Source organism: Rousettus aegyptiacus, unplaced genomic scaffold (assembly GCF_014176215.1).
Source record: "Rousettus aegyptiacus isolate mRouAeg1 unplaced genomic scaffold, mRouAeg1.p scaffold_m13_p_6, whole genome shotgun sequence".
Taxonomy (NCBI): Eukaryota; Metazoa; Chordata; class Mammalia; order Chiroptera; family Pteropodidae; genus Rousettus; species Rousettus aegyptiacus.
The window spans coordinates 90,691,312-90,718,678 of NW_023416309.1; the positions used below are offsets into that span (position 1 = coordinate 90,691,312).

At 40.4% G+C, this 27,367-nt stretch overlaps 1 protein-coding gene and 1 pseudogene across 4 annotated transcripts in view; one reads left to right on the top strand and one right to left on the bottom strand.

Moving 5' to 3' along the window:
• The window catches only part of ANKFN1 (ankyrin repeat and fibronectin type III domain containing 1), a 527,248-nt gene that overhangs the window by 158,524 nt on the left and 341,357 nt on the right, over positions 1 to 27,367 (bottom strand). The gene's annotated exons all lie outside the window — the stretch shown is intronic.
• On the top strand, positions 4,401 to 4,519 carry LOC118604787 (annotated as a pseudogene).

Consider the following 27,367-nt stretch of genomic DNA (forward strand, 5'->3'; position numbering starts at 1 on the left):
GTTTCCTTCAGATAAAGCCAAGAAGATGTTTCTACTGGTGGTACTGGTGTTTTTACACACTTACCATATTGCACAGGAACAGGTGATTACCCTGGGCGACACCCACTCAGTGGGTAGTGATTTGCATGAGTAATCTGGGTAGTTTTGGTGGTCAGTCAAGCCGTAGAGAAAATTCTCCTCTTTCCACCCTCTTTATTATTTTTCTATCGAGTGCCAGCCAAAAGGAGTTCTCATAAGCTCTTCCAAAAACATTTCTGTTTGGAGTTTGCGTCCAGGTATAAGTTGAATTCTAGGCCCCTAAGTCTAAATTTCAGAAACGTTCCTCTTCACTTTGGTTAAGTGATAAATAAATAAATCTCCAAAGAGACCTTCTCCCTTTTCCAGGTTTTCTTTCTCCATTTACTTTGCAGCCCGGGAGTTCCATAGACGATAATCGTAGACAATAATTTGTCAGACTCCTGACAGATTGCCCACCTTCCTACCTCCACAAGAAATACGTCACCGATTGACCAATGGTTTATCTTCGTAACTACAAGACATCAAACCTTAGTTTAGAAGAGAGAATCCTTTGTAATTAATCACAGTGAGAATTCAAAATACTAAGGTGAAAGAGATGTGAAGAAGCTACTTGTATTTACACATTCAAACATAATAGTGAAGACTTATACCTGTGTGATAGGATCCAGCAATTATAAAGGCAGTCTACACTGGCACTTAAACACTGAACTGTAAATGCCACTTTATCCATTAAAATTACCCTCAGCCGAAAGGAAAAACTTCTCCTTTCTCCTAAAAATGCCAGATCGAGTTTGCTGTACAAATGTCAGAAGCATCTGACCTACAGCACACAGCAGCAAAAAAAGCATTTAATGAACTGAAGAAGAAAGAATAACAGAGGGAGAAATAAAAAGAAAGTTAAAGAAGTTGTAATTATACTTTTTAAGAAGACTTTGAAGACTCATCTTGTTGAATTTTGGCCTCGTCCCTATTATTCCAGTCTTCCCCTTCCAGACGTTGGCACAGCCCTTTTGTTTCTGGCCTAGCTCTTCCATCTTCAGACTTCTGTCCCATTCCCTTTCTGTGCCAGACTCCGAACTCCCACAAAAGCAGACCCCGGAGGGGCCAACTGGGGTGCTCTGGCCACTTTACAAGACTGCTCAGCAGAGTTTTTTCAATAACTGCATATGCCAATGTAATTCTTCTCTGGCATCGTTGGACCTACCGGATGCACCTCGCAGGAGAGCAGGGCATTGAATGCAATTAGAAGCTCAATGGCTTATTCATTCATTATTTGGGGGGAAAATCTAAGACTTTGCTCAGAGAGGATTAAAAGGACTGCGACAGGCGCCTTCCATCTGTGCTGCCAGTCTAGCTAGGATAGTGTCTTCTTGATTTGAAAAGGAGGTCACAAAGTTTCACTTGGTTCTCAAATCCTCGACACTCGAAATCAGCGTATCAAATACTACCAGAGCTAGTTATTCATTCTCACTGCTCCTTCAGTAATTTATCTTTGGCATCAAGGAAAAGGAAGGATTTTCAATGACAGTTCAATTCCAAAATACATTTACTTCCCAGACTTAAAAATCACAAAACACACACTACATATTCACCATCTCCTCCAGATATATGAGAGAAAATCCAGCACTTAGGACCATTTACACTTCATCAACCAAATATTAATTTAGTGCAATGTGGCATATGGACAGCAGAAACTGTGGTTATTTTAACTGATTGAATTAAAACCAAATAGGCTGAAGGGAGTAACATGTAGCCTAGTGAAACACATTTGCTCTTGAACAAGAGTTTATTTTGAGCTTGGCAACATTGAGTAGTTGAGACTGAGAGTAGATTCCTGCTTGAGATGGCATCAGGCATCACACAAGGACCTCAAAGTTAGAGTGAAATGGTTTCGAGTTCTGTCTGAAAAAGAATCACTGTTGTTTTCAATTAACCTAAAATCATTCCCCATTTCCTTTCTCCAGGTCTATACATTTCTACTGCACCTTTGTTTACACTTGTCTAATAGGTCACGAGGTTCAGGGTGCTGTAGAATATTACAAATAAGGAAACTGAGGTTGGGATCCATAGTAGAAAAAAGTCCAGTATATTGGAAATCAAAACTAGTTAAAATCAGGACATGTGAATAAAATACTTGAGCTTGCTACTTGTTAGCTGTGAATCTTTGGCAAGTCATTTGGCTTCTGTGTCTCAGTTTTCTCATCTATAAAATGGAATTAACAGTAGTCACCTGCAAAAACTTGAATAGACACATCACAATAGAAGATATACAAAATGGCCAATAAGCACATGAACAGGTGCTCAATTTGATCAGTCATCAGAGAATTGCAAAATAAAGCCACATGCCAGTTTACACCCACTAGAATGGCTAACATCAAATGTTGGTGAAGATGTAGAACGACAACACATAGATGGTTGACGAGAATGTAAAATGGTATAATAACTTTGAAAACCTGGCAGTTTCTTACGAAGTTAAATATAACGTACCTGATGACTTAGAATTCTACCTTGGGTTTTACGCCAAAAAGAAGAAAATAAATATCCACAAAAAGAATTGTACATTGTAGCAGCTTTGGTCAAAATAGCCAATATGGAAACAGCATCATTAGGATAACGAATCGACAAATTGTGGTATATTCACTCAATGGAATATTACTCAATAATAAAAAATGAATGAACTATGGAGACACATAACAATGTGACTAAATCAATCTCAAACAAAAAAACCAAAACATTCTATTGAGCAAAAAAGCTAGACACAATATCACACTTACTGCACAATTACATTTCTGTGAAGACCGAAAATTGGCAGAACTGATCATAGTGGTGATAAAAATTAACTTTCAGGCATGCTGGAAATTTCTTTATTTGATTTAGGTGTTGCATAGAAGGAGCTATACAATTACTGAAATGTATCTAAACACTTAAAATCTATTTTGTATTTGTTACGTATATTTGAAAAATGCTTGCCTTAGCTATCTTATAGAGATAATGGAACACTAAATCAGATATAAAGATTGAATGAGATTTAAATGCCACATAAATGTGAATTATTGCCATTTGATAAAATCAAACATAGACTTAGGCTACGGGCAGGCATGTGGAGACGTGCATCTGGAGGCTGAGTGAGGATCCCAGGACTTGAACTCAAGCTGCAGCCCAAGGACTAAGGACAGGACTCAGAGCTCCTTTCCACCTCAAGCCAGAGCTATTGCTAGCCCATGTGGTGTCATTGTGAGAAGCAGAAAAATAAACCTCTTCCTTTCCCCCCACCATGGCACACGGCCTAGGGAACAGACATAGGCTGGATCTCAGCACCTTCTTACCCCTTGGGCCAGGTATGTTTGTGCCAGAAACAATCTGCACAGCTCTCTATGGGGCTCTCCTCAAGGCTTTTGTACATACTGTTCCATCTGCCCAAAACGTTTGTCCCTATTTTCACAGTACTGTTTCTCTTTCATCCTTCAGATCTTGGCTTAAATGCCATTTCCTCAGAGTAGAAATATTTTTCCTTCATTCCCATTAATCTCTATCTCAAAATCCTGTTGTTTTCCTGAAAGCACCTGCCATAATTTGCAATTAGTATTTCTTTACCTGGTCTTTATCAATCTCCTCTTTCTAGATTGTGTATTCCATAGAAGCAGGGAATCCATCTTTTGTTCACCATAGTACCCCCAAGGTGTAGAATAGTGCCTAGAACATAGTAGGTGCTCTACAAATATTGATCGAACGACAAAGGCAGAAGTTTGAGGAAATTTTTAACTAATACAATAAACAATAACATTTTACAAATGTGACTTTGATTGGCTATATGATTTCCAACTTGTTTTCTGGAAATTTGTTTTTTAGGTCACTGCAATTTATAAATTTAAGAACTTCGCTTTCAATTGATATAATTGGAAGCAACATTAGTTGTTCACTCTTTTGAGGCAAATGCTAGATCACAATTACTTTTTGCTAATTTTTAATTTTGAGAGGATATTCCTGCTGATGTGATTATTACTGAACTTAAAAGTATTTTACAGGTTATAATAATATTTGGATACATTTTTGATAAGTAATTTTGAAATATACATTTTAGTACACTTACAGCTGATGATTGTTGCAGAAAACTTTCCCCAAAAGACTTAACTCTATGCGAATTCATTTTGTGTAAAATTTTAAATGTAAATGTATACGATGACATTTTAATGTTTCCTCTGACATTTCCTGTAATTTGTGGAGGTCATATAAGAAATTAAAAGTGGCTTCATGATTTGTCTATAATTAAAAATGTTTCTTTATGTATTCTATCACTGTATCTTTAATTATGAGAGAAATTTTAAACTTGTCTTTCTCATTAATAATTGGTTCATCAAATGTTTCATATAAAAATAATATTTGTCTACAGCCATGCCACCTTGAACAAGCCTGATCCCATCTGATTTCAGAAGCTAAGCAGGGTCAGGCCTGGTTAGTGCTTGGATGGGAGACCACCTAGGAAGACCAAGTGCTATAGGTGTAAAAAATAAAAAAAAATAAAGGATTGTAAACTGACAGGGTCCTTGTAATCAATCAATGTTAGTTCACTATACTAAGAGACTGAAGAAGAAAACTCACATGATCATATCAATTGATGCAGACAAAGCACCAGACAAAATTTAACACTCATTCATGATAATTATCACTCAGAAAAAGAATAGAGGAGGCATCCTCAGCTTGATAAAGAATATCTACCAAGAAACCTACAGCTAACATTATAGTAAAAGTTGAAAGATTGCTTTCTTCTCCTTAGATTAGGAGTGAGTAATGGGTGTTAACTTTCAACACACTACTCATGATGGTACTGAGAGTTCTAGGTAGTGTAGAAAACTAAATAAAAGAAATATAGATTTGCCACTGCTTAACCAGGATCTAATGCAGTGCCTTGCACAAATCAAGTCAATAAGTAGTGATCAAATGTAAAATCGAACAAATAGACAATTCCAGAAATTTGCTAACTGTCCTGTCTTAGAGTTGGACTGTGTTGGGAGTTCCTCAAATCTAATAGAATTATTGGCTCTCAGATTCCCTAACAATGAAGTCTAAGGGAAAGATAAACTTACTTCTCTGAAAATTTGGCATTTGACTTAACTGGAAACCAAAGGAATTAGAAAGTCAAAGGAAATCAAAGGAGATGACCTTGTATAGTAGACATATGGGTTGTATATTATTTTGCTCCACAAATCCATTCAAAGCAAATTATTCTGTAATTACCCATAAATGTGCAATAACCTATGAATAAACAGTGCACATTTCATTGCAGTAGTGCTTTTGGTTGCCAAAAGTTGGAATCAATCAAACTAGTCAGATTTAAAACCATAGCAATCCTTATAATGGAATACTATGCGGCTATTAAAAAGGACTTGGTATATATGTATTATTGATATAGAAAGATATTTACGACATTTTAAAGAGCAAGTTCTAGAATAGTTTTAATTTTTGTGTAAAAGAAATGTAAATCTGTCTCTAAGTTTGGTAGTAGATACATAGAAAGTATAGAAACATATACTCTATGCTACTAATCTTAGGAGGGGGTAGGATTATGAGGGATTTTAACTCAGTACTCTATTTTTGTATATTCGAATAAATTAATAATTTTTGTAATCAGACAAAGATGTTTTTCTTTTAAAGAAAGAGGGTGTGCTTTGGAGTTTGACAGATAAGGTTTTGAATTCTAGTACTTCCATTAACTATGCAAGTTTAGATAGGTTATTCAATCTCCCCAGTAAGTTACTTTAGAAGCTTGAGTTTCTTCATCTGTAAAATGGGGATAATGATACTTAGCATATTAAGTTATCATGTGAATTCAGTAAGGTGATATAAACATCTGATTCAGGGCCTGGCTCAAAGCAGTTAACATGCGGAGTTCATTTGTATGTGTTCGCCCCTGCCTAGACTGTTGGAGAGTAGTAGGTTTCTGGCTGGTGTGTTGCTTACGACTTACTGATCATGTAAAACCTTGGTATTCATCAGGCCCTGTGGACTCACCGAATTTCCAAGACTGGACAATTTCTATCAATTGTTTTCTGTTCTCATCCAAAATCCAAAATAAAAGCAATGTGCAGTCTCAGTACCCTGGTTTGGTATCATGTTCTTTGGACATGCCCATCTTTTACAATGTATTCAGCCATCCAGGACCAGAATTTCATTGTTCCATTGCTATCATAAGCTTAGTGATAGAAGTCCTTCAAAGCTCTGAATCTTCATCATTGAGTGGGTCCATCTCTTCTGTCCCTGGCCCCATTTCGAGATGTCAGAGCCATCAGGACATTCTTTGATTGGACTTCTTATTTGCAACTTTGTTTTAGATGATGAATGTCCACATGGCTTTTCGGTCTTTATGGCAGAGAAAGCCTCAGCTTGGGCCGTTATGTTACAGAGTTTTAATGCCATATAGTGAAAATGGAATGGGATAAGCCAGCCAAATGATTTTAAAGCGTTTTAGATTAATCCAAGCCATTACAGTTGATCTGACTGAAATTATTATATATGCTACACACTGTGACCCTTCATGACCGAAAGACCCAATCTAGTCTGGCAGTGGGCATACTGCCAGAAAGGAGCCTGATCAAAGTTTGACTCCAGTTGATGGCGGAAGAGCTGACATGGCTACAAACCTGGATCTGGTGCGGGTCGAGCCACCCCAGATATTCCCTCTTATGGCTGACATGGAACACCAGTGCATGGTGTATTTCTGCCTGTGCTGTGACTATCTGGGGATTATGTGACTCCTTCCTGTGACAGAAAACTCACTCACTCTGGAAGGCCATCATCTTTAAAAAGCTTTGTGAGAACACTTCCTATGACCATTAACACAAGCATGCAGACTCCTGTTCTCTCTCTCTCTCTCTCTAAGGATGATGTGAAAAACTAGATTAGAAAACAGTTTCTGTATTTTAGAATTAGTGGTCTCAATTCTTTTAGACTTCTTGTGTTCATGAACTTCTGGTGCTGAGCTTCAGGATTTGACTAAGGTGGAGGGACCCGAATTCTAAGGAGATCTCCCAATAAGGAAAGACAAAGGGGAGAGAGACTCAGCCTGTGCAAACAATCAAATATCTGAGGACTCTATCACAACATGCTGCCAATTATCCCCATCCGCCTGCATGTGAAATCGATCTTTCTTCTACCTTCAGGGCCCTCTCTATAGGAGCAGCATTGGAAGATGCCATTTTTGCAAATGCACAGCTCATTGAGTTTGTATGTCTGACCCATCCATACTGACCTTGAGACTTTCAGTTTGATTCATTTTCTTTAAAAAAACACAATTTCCTGCGTCTAAGGGAGGAGAGAAAGGTTAAAAAATATCATTATAAAGGCTCCAAAGATTTTTGGGACATCAAATTGCTCTGACAAACCATTTTTATGAGTTAAGTGTAAAGGAAACAGAAACATACGGATTAAATTTCCCTTAAAATACACATGGGCTTAAAAATTAAGGGGGAAAGAAGGACTTGGCATTGTGGGTTTCAGGCTTTGCCAAACCCCAGCTCCTGAGAAATAACTTGAGATGCTTGACAAACCCAAAAAGCAGCTGGTTTTGCCCTGTGCCCTTACTGAGCGACATCTACAGTGCTGTGATTGGAAACTCTGTAACTGAAATATGCTAATTAACACACTCATGCTCTGATTCTTCAAATTGCTACAAACAGTCCCTGTTTATAAAATTTCTCCCTAAAGACCCAGTCCTCCTTGAGTTCTTGTATCCAGGCAAAAATCACAGATCAGCGTTATAATTCCCATTTCATGGATGAAAACGTGGAGCTCAGTGAAGTCTAAACTAGATGGTTGATGGCAGCTTCCTCAAGATAGAAAATTTACCCACATCTACCTCACACCTGCCTTGAGAATAAAAGAGAATCATTGGTTCATTCGGTTCTATAATAGATTCATAGACGGATGGCAAGTATAAACTCCTCATCAAGCACTGAGAATTCAGAGGTGCGTGTATGAACTTAACTATAGTACTCATTCATTCATTCATTCACTCATACATTCAATAAGCAAGATGCTTAGGAGCACAAATGTACTGCTGGAACCACGATGGAGAATAGACATAAAAGGAGCTAACATTTATTGGAGTTTACTATATGCCAGATCTTGTGCTGGCCTCTTACCATGCAGTATCTCATTTAATGCTCAATCGAACTCTAAGAGGTTGATACTATGACCATCTCCATTTTACAGAAGAGGAAGGAGGCACAGGGAATTTAGTAATTATACCTAAGACTGGCTAGGGAGGGCAGATCTAGGATTTAAAGCCAAGATGGATGTTAAAGACACTTGAATGCTGCCTTCAGGAACCCTAGAGTCTCTGGAGTAAGCTAAGACATATTTAAATGTAAATATAATAAAGAATGATAAATGTCCCAGAGACATTTAGAGCATGGAAGGATTACTTTCTACTGAGATTAGGAAGGCTTTGCGTAGGAGGCAGCTTGTACCTAAGATTTTAAAGGATGAGTAAGATCTGAATACCAGGGGAGAGATTAGAGTCATTTCTGCCTGGAGAACATCCCAGAGAGCAGGATGAGAGAAGGAAGCCCAGGGCACAACAGGACATGCAGGGAAATCACACCCAATGCTCTTTCGACAGAGGCAAATGCAGTTATGTACCATCAACCAAAAGAAAGAAAACAAATCCTCCAAAATAACGTAAATAGCTCAGCCAGTTTCAACTGCCATTGCCTAGAAAATGAGGATTAAGATTGGAGGAAGAGTCTGTTATTTCCTCAGGAGGTTCTGACTCTCAGAACCTCTTGTGGTGTGAACATCTTACAGTGAGTGCTAAGTGATTCTAGAAATGCAAGGTGTACATTTTCGTATAACATGACCCCTAACTATGTTAGCTAGTATTCAGGTGAATAGCAGCCTGAATAATAAATAGGACTGTAGGAATAACAGTCTATTCTGGTGTTACTGAGATGGACTAATTTTGACAATATATGGCATTTACCTTATTTGCTGATTTTAGAACTTAATTCTCCTGGATAAATGCAAATCCACTATCTCTGCTTACTTCGTAAATGAACTCTTGAAACTAGAAGGGTCAAATTGTTCAAAACGCCTTGAGTTGATGTGGTAAAAAAAAAAAAATCAATCCAAACGAAATACAAAATGCATGAAAATATATGCAGAAGCTAAAATCGTTACTAATGCATGAAAATATATTAACATCTAAATATATACAAAAGGAAATAGCGTGCTTTAAAAAAAACCCCAACTATTTGTCCATTTATGACGAACCAAGCTAGAGACTTTTGACAGTTTCCAAAATTCTATTTGTTATTCATTGCAGGGGCTTCCAGACTTTAGGGTGGGAAAGTCAGCAGACAGCAGTGGGGTTGAGAAGATCTATCAAGGAGAATATAGGAAGGTTGACTTGTCAGTATAAAAAACTGGAAAACAGCGAAGGTGGGTGAATAGTTAGGTCTTCAAGAAAATGTTAATATGGTATAAATTGACATGAAACACATGTAACGGAAATATATGGTAACTTTACTTCTACTTTTCCCTAAATATCACAGCAAGGTATGCTCATTTGAGAAAAAATAGACTATATAAAAAACACAAAAGAGAAACAGGCAAAAACAAAACAAAACAAAACAAAATCATCCATAATCCTAGCACAGGGGGAATCGCTTTATTACTTTGTGTATTTTTTCCAGTCTGCGTATCTTTTACATATTTAATTGATCCATGCTCTGCATCAACAGTTCTCAAACTTTAACACACATCGGATTCACCTGGCTATTAACACACATTACTGCGGGCTCACTCCCCGAGTCTCTGGTTTAGTAGGTCTCAGTGGGACCTGGGATTGCCATTTCTAAGTTTATAGATGATGCTGCTCCTGCTGGTTCAGGGATCACACTCTGAGATCCACTGCTCTATACAGAGGCTTGATTCTTGCTATTTTCACTTCACATTGCATTAGGTGTATTAAAATAATTTGAAAATATCATTTTCACAGCTGCATAATATCTATTACATGATTTGTTAACCACGCCCCTACTGCTGAGTAGTTTTGCATACACATTAATTGGAGGATGTCACATTTCTTTCAGAAAAACCACAAAGATGAGTAAGGTGCACTTCTAGCCTTGAGACAGAAGCAAGCACACCTAAGGCTACGAGATGACATATTTACACACTTGTGGTTACTTTGGGTTCTAGAGGATCAGAATGCCCACACCACGGGTAGGAATAAGCCTAAGTAAATCATTTTAGGTGTGCAGCAAGGAGCTCATTGGCCTCAGGAAGCTGCATCTCCCACAAGGTAGTTATCACTGATTCCTGAAATGGGCCGCTTGTTTCTTTAGAAAAACGTAGAAGGAGAGAATCAAGTCAAGAGTCTAGGCAATTGATGTTTGGATATGCAACCAGCTAAAAATCTTGTTCCAGAAGCTGCTTGATAAATTCATGGTTCCAAAGAAACCTCTGACGCTCCTGGTGAGCAGGCACTTACCACAAACGGAATCACAGTGTGGAATGCTCTGGCCCTCCTGCCTTTTTCTCATCCTCAGCAAAGAGCAACAGAAACAGTTAAACTGCCAGCAGCTCCCAAACAGTGGTTTCCGCCCTCAGCGACTGCCAGCCCCTGCAGGCTCACCACACACAGCCTCAGAGGTCTGGCTCCGAAGCTCCTCTCTGCCCAGACGCCATAACAATGAGAAAGGAAAACTGTGGCCACCGCAGATCTTCGAGGCCAACGGGACACAGGAGCCTCCGCCCTGTCAACAAACCCCGTCACCGACGCCTGAGCCTTGCTTCTCATCCCTCACCTTTCCCGAAACAGCCACAAAAAGCTGGGATTCTCTTTCTCACTCATTGGTTCACACTGTCCCTAAAGAAGATTTCCAAAGAAGCTGCCTTTCATAGTGAGGAGTCTCTGGGCACTTTGGTCCTTACTATTCACTGTGGGCGACCTCGGTGGAATAATCGAAACAATGAGACCAAATGTTGCTTGGACAGTGACATTTGTTTATCAAGCACAATATAGATGTGTATTAACTAATTTAATCCTCGCTAGTACCCTTCAGTACTATTACCCTTCCCATTTTACCAATGAAGAAATAACTGGAGGACCCAAAGTTTAAGCCACTTGCCCAGTGTCACTCAGCTTGCAAACAATGGGGGTGAATTTAAACCCAAATCTGACTCCAAGGCCCATGTTCTTTACCACTATTCCAGTCGGCTTCTTTTAAGATATATATGTTTAATCTCCTGTTCAGCTGACTCATCTAAATGCCAAAGAAGGCATTACCAAGTACGTGTGTGTGTGTGTGTGTGTGTGTGTGTGTGTGCACGCAACACTCTTAGTAGGAGATTGTTTGGGTAATCAAATCTCAGAGTAGAGAGAGGTTCTAGATCAGGGATCGGAGTATATATCTATATCTATCTGTATCATCTATATCTATATATCTTTGTCTACATCTATATCTATATGTGTATATCTATGTCCATGTAGCTCTCTCTCTCTCTCTCTTTCTATTTCTGTCTATCTAAATTTCTATCTCTATCTCTATATCCGTAGAGGGAGGGAGAGATGGAGGGGGAGAGAGAAAGAGGGAGAGGAAGAGGGAGAGGGAGAGGGAGAATGAGAGAGAGAAGGAGAAAGAGTTTCTCATTCAGAAAGTCTGGGTAGGCCCCAAGAATCTGCTTTTCTAAAAGGTTCCCAGGTGATCCCGATACTGCTGATCTGGGGAGCACCTCTGAGAATGGCTGGGGTAAAGGATCCGCTAGAGCTCTACACGAGAGAGAAAGAAGCCTCTGCCATGATATTTTCAAGGATACTGTCTTTCTTCCCTGAATTCTACGCCACTTTGTCTTTCCGCTGAAATGATGGGTGGGCAACGTGGCCAGAGAGGATGGATGAGCACCTAGAGAACTGGGCCCACTCCCAAACTGCGTCTTCCATATTGTGACACAAAGGGTTTCCCAAGGAACGGCCGGGCAGTGGCACTTGAAGTCCCAAGGGTGGTCATTAACAGATGAAAGCCGGGAAGCCTGATGTTTTCCCATAGTCTCCTCTCTGTCAATAAAGGGGAAAGATATTGGCGTCTTTGTCACTTGATGTATTTTGGAGACGGTCACAAACAAGCTTAGCCATTTTCTTTAACCATCCTAGAAATTGGACTTTTCTGCTACTGCTGGAAAGATCATGCTCCCTCACTAAAACTGAGGTTACTTTCTCAGATTTGCCCGTCAAAATGCCCTGTGAAATGTCCCCCAGCCTCCGATGGCTCCGGCCTTGCCCTGTGTGTGCCGCTCCGGGAAGTTTCTCGCAGATCCGAGTAGAGGGAGTTTAGAGTCAGTGTTCATGCAGTAACATTTTTATCTAAATTAACGGGTTGAGTTCTGTGGCAGAAAATTTCTGCTATTTCTGCCAGACTTGGGCTGTCCCTGAATGACACAGCCATGAACAAGCAGGTCAGGCCCTCGCTCTCGTTTGAAATTCTTTATGTCTTGGATTGCTTTGCTAAAGTAAGACAGCACGCACAATGCTGTATGAGGCCGCACATTTTGTACTATCAAAGAATCAAATTCTCAAACTTCTACTCTGTCTCCCCAGGATGGAGAAAGCCAGGCTAACTTCCAACCTTGCATTCTGAGAGTGAACCATAGGGCCAGAAAATGTCAGTCTGTTTTCTTCTTTGATAAGCTTCCTTGGCGAAGTGTGATGACCTGAATTACGATGTGGCCTGTGGCCCAAAAATCTTGATGTCGGCTTCTGAGTTTCCCTGCCTCGCGCTTCTCTTCGGGCAGTGGTGTCTGGCCCACAGAGCTGTAGATCGATCATTCTGTTTCCAGTGGCAATCATGCATTCTCTTTATGATTATGGGTGCTACCGGAGTGAGGAAAACAACCACAGATAACCCCAAACAGAGCTAACTCAGAAGCCAATTCTACTGTTTGCTTTGGGAAGACATTATTCAGTTTCTTTATTTAGCTATTTTGCTTTTCTAGTTGATAGCAAAACAAAATTTTATTCCTGAGTGCATATGGCCTCAAAGTAGAAGAGGTGGATCAACAATTTGCTAATTAGCGGAGAAAACAAAGCCTAGATTTTAAGGAAAACATGCGTGAATGTGTCTATAAAGGATGTTCCCCTTGCCGAAAGAATCTGCCAGGTGGCTAAACCACACCAAGAAGATGTTTCTGCCTAGAATGTTAAAAAGGGAGTTTGGAGAGCCTCCAGCACAAAGCCCTTCAGACAGTTCTCTGGAGCCCTACAGAGAGACAGAGGTCCTGGGACTACATGAGATGAATAAAGACTGGCTCTCACTCTCACTGAACCCAAGTTCCAACAAATGGCTTAATGTATATTCGGTTATTCATTTGACAAGTATTTTTTGGACACTCGAAATGTGCCAAGGTGATTGTTTTGCTAATCAAATCTCAGAGTAGAAAGAGTCTCTAGATCAGAGATCAGGAGCCTCCTGGGTAGCAACATCTCTTCTGTGCTGTCTCTGGCAGGTCATCCTCTGATTTCTGACCACATCTTGAGGTGGGCAGCGAGCCGCTTTGTGAGGCAGCTTATCCCATTGGTCCACAGCAATTATGGCACAAAGATTCTCTTTGTACTGTACTGAATCTGAGATCTGCCTTCTTATATCCTGTCCTGAATGAAACTGATGTTTACTTGCAGAAATACTGTCTAACTCAATAACCCTGCTCACCAACATGAAGCCCACTCTCCTCTCCCCCTAAAATAATCACACACAAATATACACATGCAAAACAAAAAAAAGTTGTTGGGCTTGTTTTTGGTTCTGTGCTTGGCAATAGCAGTGGTGGTATATGTGTGACACACTGAGTTAAGAAGGTAGAGAAGAAAATGGGATGAACGTGTTTGGCCCAGTGGCTAACACAGTACCTGGCACACAGCAGGGCTTCAGCAAATATTTGTCAAAGGAATGAGTGAATGGATGAATGACGATGAGTGGATAGAGTATGAATTGCTAACTAGACTATAAAATTTTCATGTTATGGACCCTGTCTCTTATACCTAGTAGCAAAGAGAGTACTCAGCTCATAAGTAGGGGTTCAAAAATAAGTAATTTCTGAATGCATAAGATAGGTGCATGAAATTGAAAACCACTGAAATATAAGTGGGTATAAATAAATGATTATTGTAAAAACCGATGAATGAATGAATGAACGAGGAAGCTAAGGAGTGATGCTTCACTGGAGACAGCTATTCTGCTTCAACTGGAGGGACATCACAGTTCTAGTGGGTAGGTGAGAAAAGTATGACTCTATTTAATAGGGCTGTTAGTTGCCTTTTCTGCATGAGAAGCTCTTTCCCACTGTTGACTCAGCAGCCCAGGCAGTGTGCCTTTATCCTGCGGTCTTTTCTAACACGCTAGGGTTAGCTAGGTGAGATGGCAGTGTTTTGATTTGTTTTTTAATTAAACTCTGCTTTGCCTAGAGATTCTACATTTATTTGGTTTGCTTTCCAGTTGCTTAAGGGAATATGGATGTTAACTAGAAATGGTTACAGATGCTGAGAGAGAAGTTGTCTCATTTGGTAACAGAGAAAAGCCTGAAGAAAATGAACAACATGTATTGATGTCTGCACCCTTGTCCTCCTAGAACTACCCAGAGACCTGTCGAAGGCACAGAAGAAGAGTAGACACTCCCTTTTCTCCTAAGAAGCCCTCTTTTAGATCTGGACACTCTATTAGAACAAGTCTGTTTCCCCCGGGCATCATCCTCAGCTTCTCAAGCCACACTCTAAGAAGATGAGACCACACTGTTGCTTTTGATCACATCACCTTTGTTCCCTGGAAAGCAGCCCTAAGATGGTACAGGATCAAGGGAACTGGAATTTCGCTTGTTTTTCCTCCTGCAACTGTTAGATCATAGGCCTCTGAGTCAGTTCAGTTGTACTGCTCAGGAAATCAAGTGTTACTTTGTCCCAGCAGGAATCTGAGTCAGCCTCTACCTTGTTGGAAAGCACTGTGATTTCTGTGCCAGCAAAGAAAAAGAAAACCAAGGAGGTACAATGATGTCCACTACTTAGCAATGTATGTTCTCAGCAACATGCTCCAAGATGCCACCTGATTGGCAATCCCGTACTGCACAAAAAATGAAGAACGAAAACTGGCAGCAGCTCCAGAGGAGATAAAGAATTTGTCAAAAACGGTAAAAGAGTTCAATGCAGCCTAGTAGATTAAGTGACCTCTTAAGCTAATTATCTTCTGGTTCTTTGTTAAATTGAGGTTGTCAATTAATTTTTAAGGCAAGTATTAAGGCAAGAACTAAAAAGATACTTTAAAGAAAAAAGCGAATGGACTAGGGAAGTTCAACAGATGTCTCTGGACCAAGTGTCAAAAGTCACAGCCCTTCCTTGCTTCAAAGGAACCCTGGTGAATTTCTCAGTGGCCCATGGAAAGAGCCAGTAGCATGCTGGGTGACCAGGCCATCTGCTGGCCCTGCTATTAAATTCTAAGCCCTGCAGCCAAGGAGCATAGCCAAGTTGGGCAAGAAGAGAGGTCCATCCAAGGCCACTATAATAAGCAGCTGCCCGGTGTTCAGGTCAGCCCAGCTAGGTGAAGCCAAGGTTAAGTTAGTTGGAATAAAATCAGGAACAGCACAATTAGGCCTTTAAATGTGCTTTGGGCTAGTACACATCTGGGCACCAGAAGGTCAGTTCTATCCAGTAGGATAGCCCATGTCCATTGACATAGTCTTGACCTGGGTTGATCTGCCCTACTTGGACATTACTAGTCACCTCAAGCAGGCACTGCCCAATCCTATGAGTTTCCCCTGATGGTGTGAGAGTGAATCCACTCAAAATAGTAAATCTTATATAGTCAGTCAATGAGTTACAACACCACCCAAGGCCTTTACAGAGAGGAAATCAGATGAGCAATTTAGGGAAATCTACAACAGATTCTGAAGAGACCTGGGAATAGGATCGAAGCATACACAGCTCCTTGAAATGATACAGTGACATTCTCCTATAGATGTTTGCCCCTAACAATCTCATCAGAGTTCTCTTGGTCTGGTCATTTCTCAGGATGGAATGGGTTGAAATGATCTGGACTCTAATTTACAAACCGGAACTAATGCTTTTTAGAATTGAGGGGAACAGTTTTGAGATGTTAGCTTTACTTGCCTCTCTAAATTAGGTTGGAGGAATTTACATCTTCATGTTGAGTCAGTGTTCTCTGAGCATTATAGATCTCACAGCCTGGAGACTGGAGACAGGCACTCATGAAAGCTTGTCTTCCTGTCATTAATTTAAATATTAGAGGAGGAAATGGGATCCGACACTGTTCAGGGAGTACTTTCAATATTAGATATTCCTCCAAACATTTGCAAATCAATAACAATTGAGGGAGAGAGGCTATTAGAAGGCATTGGTGCAATGACTAATGAGACTAGTTTTCATCTGCGTAAGCTGGACTACGAATAGAAAATTGAATAGCTTTGCTCTGAGTTGCTAAGATATCCTTATTGAGAGGACCAGATAGACTCAGTTTTTTAATGGACCTTTTCAAATTTAGTTTGTGTGTCTCCCCAAATAGAAAAGGTAGTATAAGAAGAAAGCTCCAGGTTTGGCCACAACTTAAATGGTCTGATGGAACATGGTTCCAAATTCTAAAAAGAGAAAGTAAAAATTGCTATATGCAGGCGAACATAAATTTGACATAAAGAGATACGAGTTGTATGTATCTCTTAAATCAGTATTTCTTTGGGTGCTTCTGGCTTTTAAGAACTCTTTCAACACTGTTATCTTATAGTTATCTACAGTACATCCTTATCTCATAGATGCAGAAAATGTGTCACAAAGAGGCGAACAGATTTCCCTCGAGAGCTGTTTAAATTTCTGGTTAAATTGCTGGGTTAATGGTGAAGTTGGTGCTATAATTCTATAGTGTTCTCGGTCCTGCCTGAAATCTTTGTTGGAACAAGAGCGCTGAGGGAAGAGTACAGAGAAAAAGATTAAGAGAGAGGAAGGAATCAAAAAGGAGGGATGAGGGATAAGAGGGAGGAAGAGAGGGGTTGGAGAAACAATGGAAAGGGGAGATGAGCAGAGAAGTGGGGAAAAGAAGAGAAGTGAAAACCCTCGGCCATGTCGGGGGACGCTGCAGCGGGCTAGGGGGTTCGGGATCAGCCACACAACTTGCTTGCTGCATGCTTAAGCCGTCTGGATCTCAGTCTTCTCACCTGGGAAATGGGATTAGCTACATGTGCTCTGCCTTACTCACAGGGTTTGCCAGATCACAGGAGACCAAGTTTGTGAAGAAGAGGCTTTGGAAAACAGAGTGCTGTTCCATTCCAAGGCAGCACAGCAGCAGAAAGTCAGTTACGCTCTCAGGGAGTTCAGGGTTTGGATTAGCCTAGAGGGTGACTTGTAAGATGTTTGAACTCCCCATTGCTATGGAGTGAGGAGCACCGCCTGTTACAACAGGGCCAATGTGGGCTTCGTTTATAAACAGTGAGGATTCCAAAGCAATCCCAGAAAGAGGAGGGTGAGTTGCCCTGGAGCCCCGCTCCAGGCGCCAGGAGAAATGGAGCTGTCTCCCTGCTTTTTTGATGCCGAGACAGCAACACTCAAAGCAGCCACAGGGCAAGTTTGATCGGGAACCAGCAAAGCAGAGAAAGAACTCGACTGAGATGCCCTGCCCTGTCGGCAGGCTTCCTGCTGCCATGAATGAGAGCTGTACACTGCTGAGGAGCTGAAGGCTGGTCGTAAATTTTCAGTGCCTCTTGGGCTTTCTTATGAGTGAATCTGCTGTCCTTTTGGCCCTGGAGGCAGAATTGAGGCTTTATAGCCAGGCCCAAGTGATGCGACAGAAGAAACAGGAAAACTATTTCTGAATTTTAACAAAATGCCTTTTTCTCCAGATCTTCCAGGCAGCTACTAAGACTATATAACCCGAGCCTTTCTCCCGTCCCCATGGCATAGTTCTTAGATACTGTAAACACTGATTAACTTAGCCCCTTCACTTGTCTCTCATTTACGACAAAATATCCTATCCAGCAGCCTTTGCCAGAAGCACACTGTGTTCTCTCGAAAGGATGAGAACAAAATCCAGGACCTTTAAATGACTCAGGGTCCACCTTCACAGAACTGGATATAAAATAGCTACATTTCAACAGCATTTGAGGTAACTTGCTGAAAACCTCTCAATTATGTTAACGTTGTGCTCTCTGCCTAGCCACTGAAGGCTGGCCAGCTTTAAGATCATCTACCAGCAACACAGCCCACTCTTCACAACAAAGCAAACCTTCACGTCACTAGCAAGCAGCCTTATGAGCTAGAGATTCCATTGTTAGCCAGTATCTCATTCACTAATGTTTGCGCAGAGGAGTTTGATAATTGGTTGCCCTTTGTAAGGTTTCTGCTTCAAATGGCTGAACAACATTTCTCTATGAGAAAAAGATCTAAGATGACTGGCTTGTAGGTGTGACTTGAGGATGGTTCCCCATGTACCACTTGGAGGCAGAGCATCTCTTGTTTGCCATAGTGGCCAGGACTAGCATTTACATTAAAGGGCAGGCTGTAAATAGGTTGTGTCACCCTTTTGGATCACATGTCATCATTAAAATTAACTTCTTAGTTTCTGCGTGGGTGCCAAAGACGTGTCAGGCACTGTTATTATAGGCCCTTTATGAACATTATTTAATTCCACGGCAGGAACTGAACACGAGGTAGGCTCTATTGCCTTCACTCTAGGAAAAATGGAAACTCAGGGAAGATAAGCTCTGTGTTCAAAGGCACCAAGCTACAGAACCAGGACTCACATGCAGGCTTGCCTGGTCCAAAGCTGGGCACGGGCCCCAGTGCTGAGATGCTTTTCTAGTAGCAGAGGTTACTTGGTGATGTAACTGACTGCGCTGAGTCCCAGCTCTGTGACTCTGGGCAAGATATTTATCTGGTTGTGCTTCTTTTCTCACTTGTAACAAGGGAAGAGTAAAGCCTGCCTAATCTGCCTCACAGGATTATAGGATTGAATGTAAAGATTTGTAAAACTGCAACAAGGCTCACAACTGCAAGGGGTTATAGCAGCATTCCTGGTTAGAAAATCACTCTATGTCATAATATATCAAAGGGCTTATCCTTGGAAAATTTTGACAGAAAGAGGTAGCAAGGATGATGACATCTTGCCTGTGGTTGGTGGGGTGCTTGGAGGAAGTGGCTGGTTATATTACACATGGATCTAACTCTCTCATCTTACATGATCTTCTTACAGTGTGACTACACTTCTCCCACTGAGGGGCGGGGGTCTGATGTTCTTTGGCCTTGGATCTTGGCAGAGGCTTGTAATTTCCTTGATCGATTAAATATGGTGGAGGAATGCGACATGACTTGATGTTAAGTGAGCCTAGGTCATCAAAAGGACCAGCTTCCACCTGCTTTGGGTTCTTGTCCTTGGAACCATGCCACTATGTGGGGAGGAAACCCCAATCACATGGAAAGGCCACATGTAAGTACTCCATGCCACATACACAAATAGGCCTCAAGTGACAACCAGCATCAGTCTCCAGATATGTGAGCAAATGCACCTTCTGATAATTTTAGCCCTCAACCTTTGCATCTTCCAGCTGAGGCCCTAGACATTATGGAGCAGTGACAAGCTGCCCCCAATATGTGTCTTATCTGAATTCTTGAACCACAGAAACCATGATAGATAATAAATAATTACCATTCTTTTAAGCCACCAAGTTTTCAAGATGATGCTGAGAGACAGGAGATGTTGAGTCTGGCCAACCTGGAACTATAGGGATGGACCCTGCTCTGGGCCACAGGGAAATACTAACCAAGCAGGCCGAGTGGGGTGTTGGATGAATGACTTTTCACACTGGAATGCTTTTGAAAAAGAAAGAGGGTGTTACTCAGAGTTACTTTGGGATGACAGGTATAGATGGGGATTTAGAGATTAGATTGACATAAGGAAGATCAGTAAGAGCTGATGAGGGTCCTGACCAGCTGGCTGATCACAGCAAAGAGATGTTTAGGAAGGTCCGTTTAGAGATATGGACAGGGAAGTCTGTGTTTGTTACATTCCAGGTCACAAGGCTGGGTGCATGGGCAGGATTCTAGTCACGAGTGGGGAGAGGGAGGCTCAATCTTAGTGACAGAAAAGCTAAGAAGGAAAACACATTAGCATTATACTACTCCAGCTCTGAGAACTCTCTTAGCCAAGTATCCATTTTGTTTTAAGAAACTCCTTAACTAAAAGTGGACTAAAGTCTACAACCAATCTATCCTGAACAAGCTTGATCCCATCTGATCTCGGAAGCTAAGCAGGGTCAGGCCTGGTTAGTACTTGGATGGGAGACCAGGTGCTGTAGGCATAAAAAAAAAAAATAAGGGATTGTAAACTGACAAGGTCCTCTCAATCTGTGAGGTCAACTAAGGGTTGCTTTGCCTAAAAAAAATTAAATACATAAAAATAGATGAAAGTGGACTAAAGATGGAGAGAGGCATAAAAGAGTCATCTGGAGTGTGTGTGTGTGTGTGTACCCCCGTGTGACGGGGGCAAAGGGAGGGAGATCGGAAAGAGGGTAAAAGGCAGTTCAAGAGGGAGAACGTTTGGGAGCAGACCTGGGCTGGGGTGCTGGTAGCTCCTGACCTACAGGCCTTAAAAATCACAGCCATAGTGGGATGCCACCTCCAGCCCAGCAGCTCCAGGGGATGAATAAGCCTTGAGCAGCCTGTCCAGTCCCTGCTTCACACACTTTAAAGAATAGCAATTTGTTTGCAAGGGAAAGACCACACACAGTCCCCTACCACACCCCTGCTGTCACCCTAAATGACATTGGAATGGCTCAATTAAATTTTGTGAGAAGGGAACAGATTATAAGGACATCATAGTTGTAGATTTCTCCATGAGATGGCTTAGTGAAGTAGTCAATGATTCCTTTCTATCAAAAATAGTGTAATATTTATATAGTTCCAGAATAAATAGAATCCTGACTTGAGCTTCATATTTTACATAGCTTATTCCAGGTAATTTGGGCTCTTTCTGGCATGCTTCTGACAATCAGGGCAATTGTTTCTCTTCTGGGATGTTGAGGAAGATTTGCCTGCCCTTCTTCCCTCATCTCACTACGCTTGTCTTGGTGAACTAAACAAAGTCTGTCTCTAGGCTGCCTGGGAATCTCGTCTATGTCTGAACCCTGCACACTTCTGTACACCCGCACGCCGGCGCCCCTGTTTGTTGACCAGGTTTGGGCTTTGTAACCTCCGTTGTTGCCTGAGTATCTTGTGCCGTTGCCTCCAAATGTCTCTGACCACGGCTTACATCGAGAAACACTTTTTACATTGTGACCTGGTAAACACACGCATCACATATGTACAACGGAAACAAAAATTTTACAGAATCTTATTAAGACTCACAGAGCGCCCTGCTTTGTACTCTGAGGGCTCCCATCCCATTCTATTCCAGGCTGTGCTTTCCTGTTCTGGCTTCTCTATGGAGGGACATTTAATCAAGAGATAAATTGGAAATCATTAGCCCTGGTTGGATACTTTTTATACTTAAGAAGGTTGACTGTGTGTTTATTTGTGAAGAAAAAGATGGAAAATGAGAGATGTTATGAATGCGTTTGACATCGTATCTCCTAAGACAACTTGAAAAGTTGAGTTGTAATTGGGCCTTTTATACTTTTTAGTATTCTAAGAATAGAATTTAAATCCATTGCTGGAATTTTACAAATCAATCTCTCTCCCCCTCTCTCTTCATATACACAAACGTGTGTGTGTGTGTGTGTGTGTGTGCATTCAAGCACACTTTACCACACACACACACACATACACAATTTCCAGATCACTCTGGGAATTCTTATCAAATACCAGGTTATAGGGTATTTAGTTCCCTGATCAGAAGTGTCAAGACGTCCACTGCTGGGTGAGGAAACATAATCCATAGCATAGTCATGTTAAGGTGTCATCAGACTTTGATAGCTGAAAATAACATGGGATTTTATCCTATTTTTGAAAGGGTTTGGTTTGTGGTGGTTCAAAGGAATAAGATCTAGTCATCTAATAAGAGAAAACAGTTCTCTGTAGGAAAAACTTGTGTAAAGGGAAAGGGATAAAGAGCTGAAGTTTAGTGTAGGCATTAGATGCTCTGCTAACACTTCGAATATACCACTTTAATTGTTACAGTGACACCGGGAGGCCAGCATCCATTCACTGAGCCACATAGTCTACTAAATGCACATGCCACCTACGATGTCTTAGATATAGGGATTAATAGTGAGCAAAGCCCTTCGTAAGCTTACACTCCAGCATTTGATGCACCTTTATGCTAAGTTAAGTGCTCTGAAGGAGAGGATCCTTGCATTGGGTATAAAACCATCCAGTCAGTGGACTTGAATCTAGCTTGTGCTTCCCTGACAGAATGATTTTGGCGATGGGGTGGGTCGTGCGGGTAGCACTCTAGGTTTAACATCTAGCACAGGTGACATCCTCACGCTATATTCAGAGCTCCTAAAGAAGGCCAGTGTTGTCGGAGCAAGCCGTGTCAGCTCTAGAGCCTTCTCTACAATAGCCCTTCGCACCCGAAGCTGGGCATAGTTAGAAAGAAGGAGGGTGAAGAGGCGTTTTCTCCTGAGTATTTGTGCCTGTGTTTCAGTGGGAACACTGTTCTTCGGACGTATCGTACAAACTAATGCTGCTCCTGCTTCTGGCGCTTTATGGAAGGGGTGCATGTGTAGGCAGAAAGGGGACTTTTTTCTTGATGAACTTCTTAATTGAGACTTTGTTGTAAAATAATATACTTTAATCAGTTTTCATCTTTTCAGTTCGTGCAGATGTTTTCATACTGTTTTGTGGTTATTTGATTTAAAGAATGTGATGTCTAGAGTCACATGTCTTAAACTTCCACTTTTTTCTACTTCAATTCAAAGGTACCTCACTAAAATTATCAGGAATTGCCATAAATAAAGTAAATATGCCAATACTTTGTCAAAATCCAAGATTCTATGCATTTATGTATAGACCATTCTTGATACCAGCTTTTTTCTCTGCCTTTTTCTCTTTTTTATTGCTAGCTAGCTGGACGGCACTGTATTCGTTTGCTAAATTATGAAGTGAACTCATTGTATTGGAACCAATTGCATCAAATATCTAAATGAAAATGGGATATTCAGTGCCATATGATTGTTTAGCATCAGTTCAACATTCTAATCATCTCAAACTCATCTTTTCCTTGGAAGGCTTTAAAAATTAAAACACTTCATAGTATTTGCATAACACTTTATATATAGTTTATAAAAATGTTGTTTTTAATTTTTGAGGTATATTTATAGACAGATCATAAATATACAGTCTGATGAGTTTTAGCAAATGTTTAACAAACATATACACCCATGTAACCCACACTGCAATCAGGTTAGAATATTTCGAGCACCCCAGAGAGTTCCAGTCTATTGCACACCCTCTCACCTCACACACACAGAGACAACCATTGTTCTGATTTTATCATTCTATAAATGCAATAATACTGTATGCATTCTATTGTGTCTGGCTTCTTTCACTCAACATGTTTTTGAGATTCATCCATGCTGTTGTTTGTATTAGTAGTTCACTCCCTGTTATTGCTGAGTATGAATATACCACAATTTGTTTATCCAAGCATTTGTTGATGGACATTTGGGTTATTTCCAGTTTGGTGCTCTTATGAATAAGGCTCCTATGAACATTTGTGTACAAGTTTTTGTATGGCCATATGTTTCCTTTTTTTTTTTTTTTTTAGGTAAATAAGAGTGGAATTCTTGGGCCATAGGGTAGATATATGTTTAACTTTAAAAGCAGTCATCAAACAGTTAAAAATATAATTATATCATTTTTTAAATTCCCATTAGCAATTCTACATCTTTGCCTGCATATGACCTTATCAGTTTTTTTTTAATTTCAGCCATTTGAATGTGTTCGAGGAGTTTTTATTTCAATTTCATTGTTTTGTTTGTATTTCCTTGATGTCTAATGAGTTTGAGCAGTTTTTTTTTATGGGCTTACTAGCTATTTTTATATCTTTTGTGAAGTATTTGTTCATGTATTTTGCCCATTTTTCAATTGTGTTGTTTGGCTTTTCATTATTGCGTTTTAGAAGCTCTTTATACTGAATATGAGTCTTATGTAAAATGGATATTTTTTCCCAGTCTGTGGCTTGCCTATTCCTATTTTTTTAAAGGAGTTTTTTGTTTTTAATTTACCTTTTTTGTTATTGCTTTTGGTATCCCGTTTAGGGAGTCTTTCTAAATATTTTAGCTTATATTTTCTTATAGAAGCTTTACAGTTTTAGCTTATACATTTAAGTCTGTGATCTATGTAAATAACTTTTGTATTTGGTGCGAGGTAGGTGTTATCTGGTTGTTGCAGTGCAAGAGATTTTCCTTTCCTGATGGAATGGTTTTGACACTTCCTGTGAAAATCAATTGATTGTGTAAGTGAAGGTCAAGTGTTAGACCATCTATTCTGTTTCAATGATTATTCATCTATTCTTACAGTACTACCATATGTCTGGATTACCGTAGCTTGATAATCTCAAGGCCTTCAACTTTGCTCTATTTTTTTTTTTGCAAGATTTCTTTGACTATTCTAGACCCTTTGCATTTCCATAAAAATTTAGAATCAATTTGTCACCTTTCATAGACAAGCCCACTGGGATGGCGAGTGCATTGAAGCTCTAGATAAGCTGTTAATAGCTTGAGTCTCATAAGAGAGAGGAACAAACTGAAGCTTAGAGAGCGTGACATTTAGAATGCTAGAGCTGGCAAAGACCTCGGATAAGTCAGAGTTTTCTGCAGTGGCTCTATAACCTCATTGCACAGTGGAATCACCTGGGGATCTTTAAACAACAAATATGTGGCTTCCATCCTGAGATATTCCGATTTAATTGGTCTGGCGTGCAACCTGGGCATCAGGATTTTTAAAAGCTCCCCTGGTGATTCTAGTGTGCAGCAAACTTTGGGAACCACTGGTTTTGTGCTCAGATTTATAGATGTGGAAATTGAGGCCCAGAAATTATAAGTGAGTTGCCTAAGTTTACAAAACTTACAAATTGACTCACTCTAAACCCACGGCTCTTCACACAATGTCATATTGGATGTTCGAGAAATTTATGTAAGCCTTACAAAACAACTGCCACCGCAGCTCCCGACCAAAACCAAAGAGCTGCCACTTTCCTGCCAGCAGAGAATGTTATTCAGCTCTTTGCGTCGTACTGAACAAAGTTCTCAATATGAATTTCCTCGGGGAAGTAACAAAGGAAAGGAATATAGGGAGGGGGAAGATGAAAAGAAATAGCACAGGCCCTAGGACCAGGTATGGTATTTTACCCCTGGATGCCAAGTCAAGAGCTATCTTTGCATTGTCGATTCTCAAGCTCTAATCACAAAAGACTGGAGAAACACCATGAAGCCTGAGGTTCTTATGCTTCCTGGGTAAAAACACAGACTATTTGGTGATATCACTAATTTCAATGTTAGCAGTTTCTATTTAAATTTCATTTAAAGAAAATTGCTTTTAAACATCACAGGGAAAAGAACATTGCTCAGCATGCACATTTATTTTCTCTCTCTATGGGATTCAACATCCTTTTGTTGGGAAAGTAGAAATTATAGGACAATAGGTGGAAAAAGCGATGTTATACAATTATTAGTTCTTTAAAGTGAGCATATTAGAATTTGTAGTGCCTTTCCCGCCCCCGCCCCAGCATAAGATTTTTAAAGCTCGTTAAGGGCAGAAACCACACTTTTCTTCCTTGGTATATTCTCATTAGCACAGTGCATGGCACATAGAGGGCTGTCATTGATTGCTAAATTGAACTGTCCTACTGAAGAAGAAAAGCTAAGAGCCACATTAAAACATCTCTAACAAAAGTCCCACGGCTTTTACTTTAACAATCAAACACTGTTCATTTCAAAGCTTTAAAAAAATCCACACTAAATAGATTTTTTACCTTTAAGCTTCATGTTAAACATCCTTCCAAATAAACATATAGTTTCGTAATTTTTCTCATTTCAAGGCAGTTCAAGACAAAAGAGGATTGTTCAGTGTACTTACTCAGTTAGGAGATTTGGGCTTTTCTAAATTGTTTATGATTATTTGTGTTTTGTCATAAAGCATCGCTCAAGCTGCCTATTGGTCATTAACTCCCAGAATTACTGTTGCCAATAAATAACCCATTCTCTAGTTTTTGAAAGAGAACCAGTTTTTAAAATGTTGATGATGTGCCAAAACATGTCGAGAATCAGTCTGCAGATTCATAAAGCAATATTTCTGAACTGGAGCTGTATGTGGGGTCCACCCTAAAAGCTGCCCTGTGTGGACTGGGCCACATGAAGAAAGAGGAGGCATGAGATCAGCGACATTCTGAAGTTTACTTTTGGGACAGTAGGGGATAAAATGAGACTACAAATAGACATTTCTTTCTGTTATTTTTATCTCCCAGATTAGAAGAGAAAACCATGATGGAATAAACATGTACTTAATACCTAATTTGGGGACTTTGGAAAACTCAGATCCTAGGAGGGAGGGGGTGTCTGAGGCAGGGGGATGGGACGGCAGGGAACGAAAGGTCTCTTGGGAGCCATCTTGCCACAACCTGAATTGTATTTCACCGTCGTTACCTTTAAGAGTGCTAGAGAGGTTGGCAAAGATGCATTTAGACGAGATAAGGCTTCAGCATGAGATACAAGCTGCTGTGATCATTTTGATACTGGTGTGGGTGGGTAATTCAAAGGGGTTTTTCTTGGGAATCGCTTTAAAAAAGTCATCGATACATAATAACGGTTTATTTATCCCTTGCTCTTTGTTCAATAAATGACTACTTTCTTGAGGAAGCAAAAGTTTTTCGAGCTCCCCTTATCGGATGTGCTGACACACAGAGTGCGTATCGCCCCTGGCTCTTATTGGTAGAGAGGTATGATGAAAAGTGTGAGGACGCCATCGACAGTGACACCTTTGTCTCATGTTATTAGCCACGCTACAGGTCATATGATTCAGTATTTTCTTCCATAAAAATTTACCTACTCTGTGAGCTTTCAGGGCTTAATCAACTCACTCTATCATGTCCTTGGATCTACCATTGGGCTAAAAATATTAGTCTATGGCAGTGAGCCAGATTTTTAAAACTCAAACTCTGAAATATTGCAAACTTAGTTCTAAAGCAGTGTAGGCTTTGGAGTTAGCCATATTTGGGTTTGAGTCTCATCCTATAATTTATTGTGAGATTTTGGATACAATTCTTTGAACTTTAATGTCATCCTCTGTAAAACGGAGATGTGAATACTTGCTTCTTAAGGCTACTGTGAAGATTACATTAGAAAATGTACACACGGCATTCAGGACAATGCC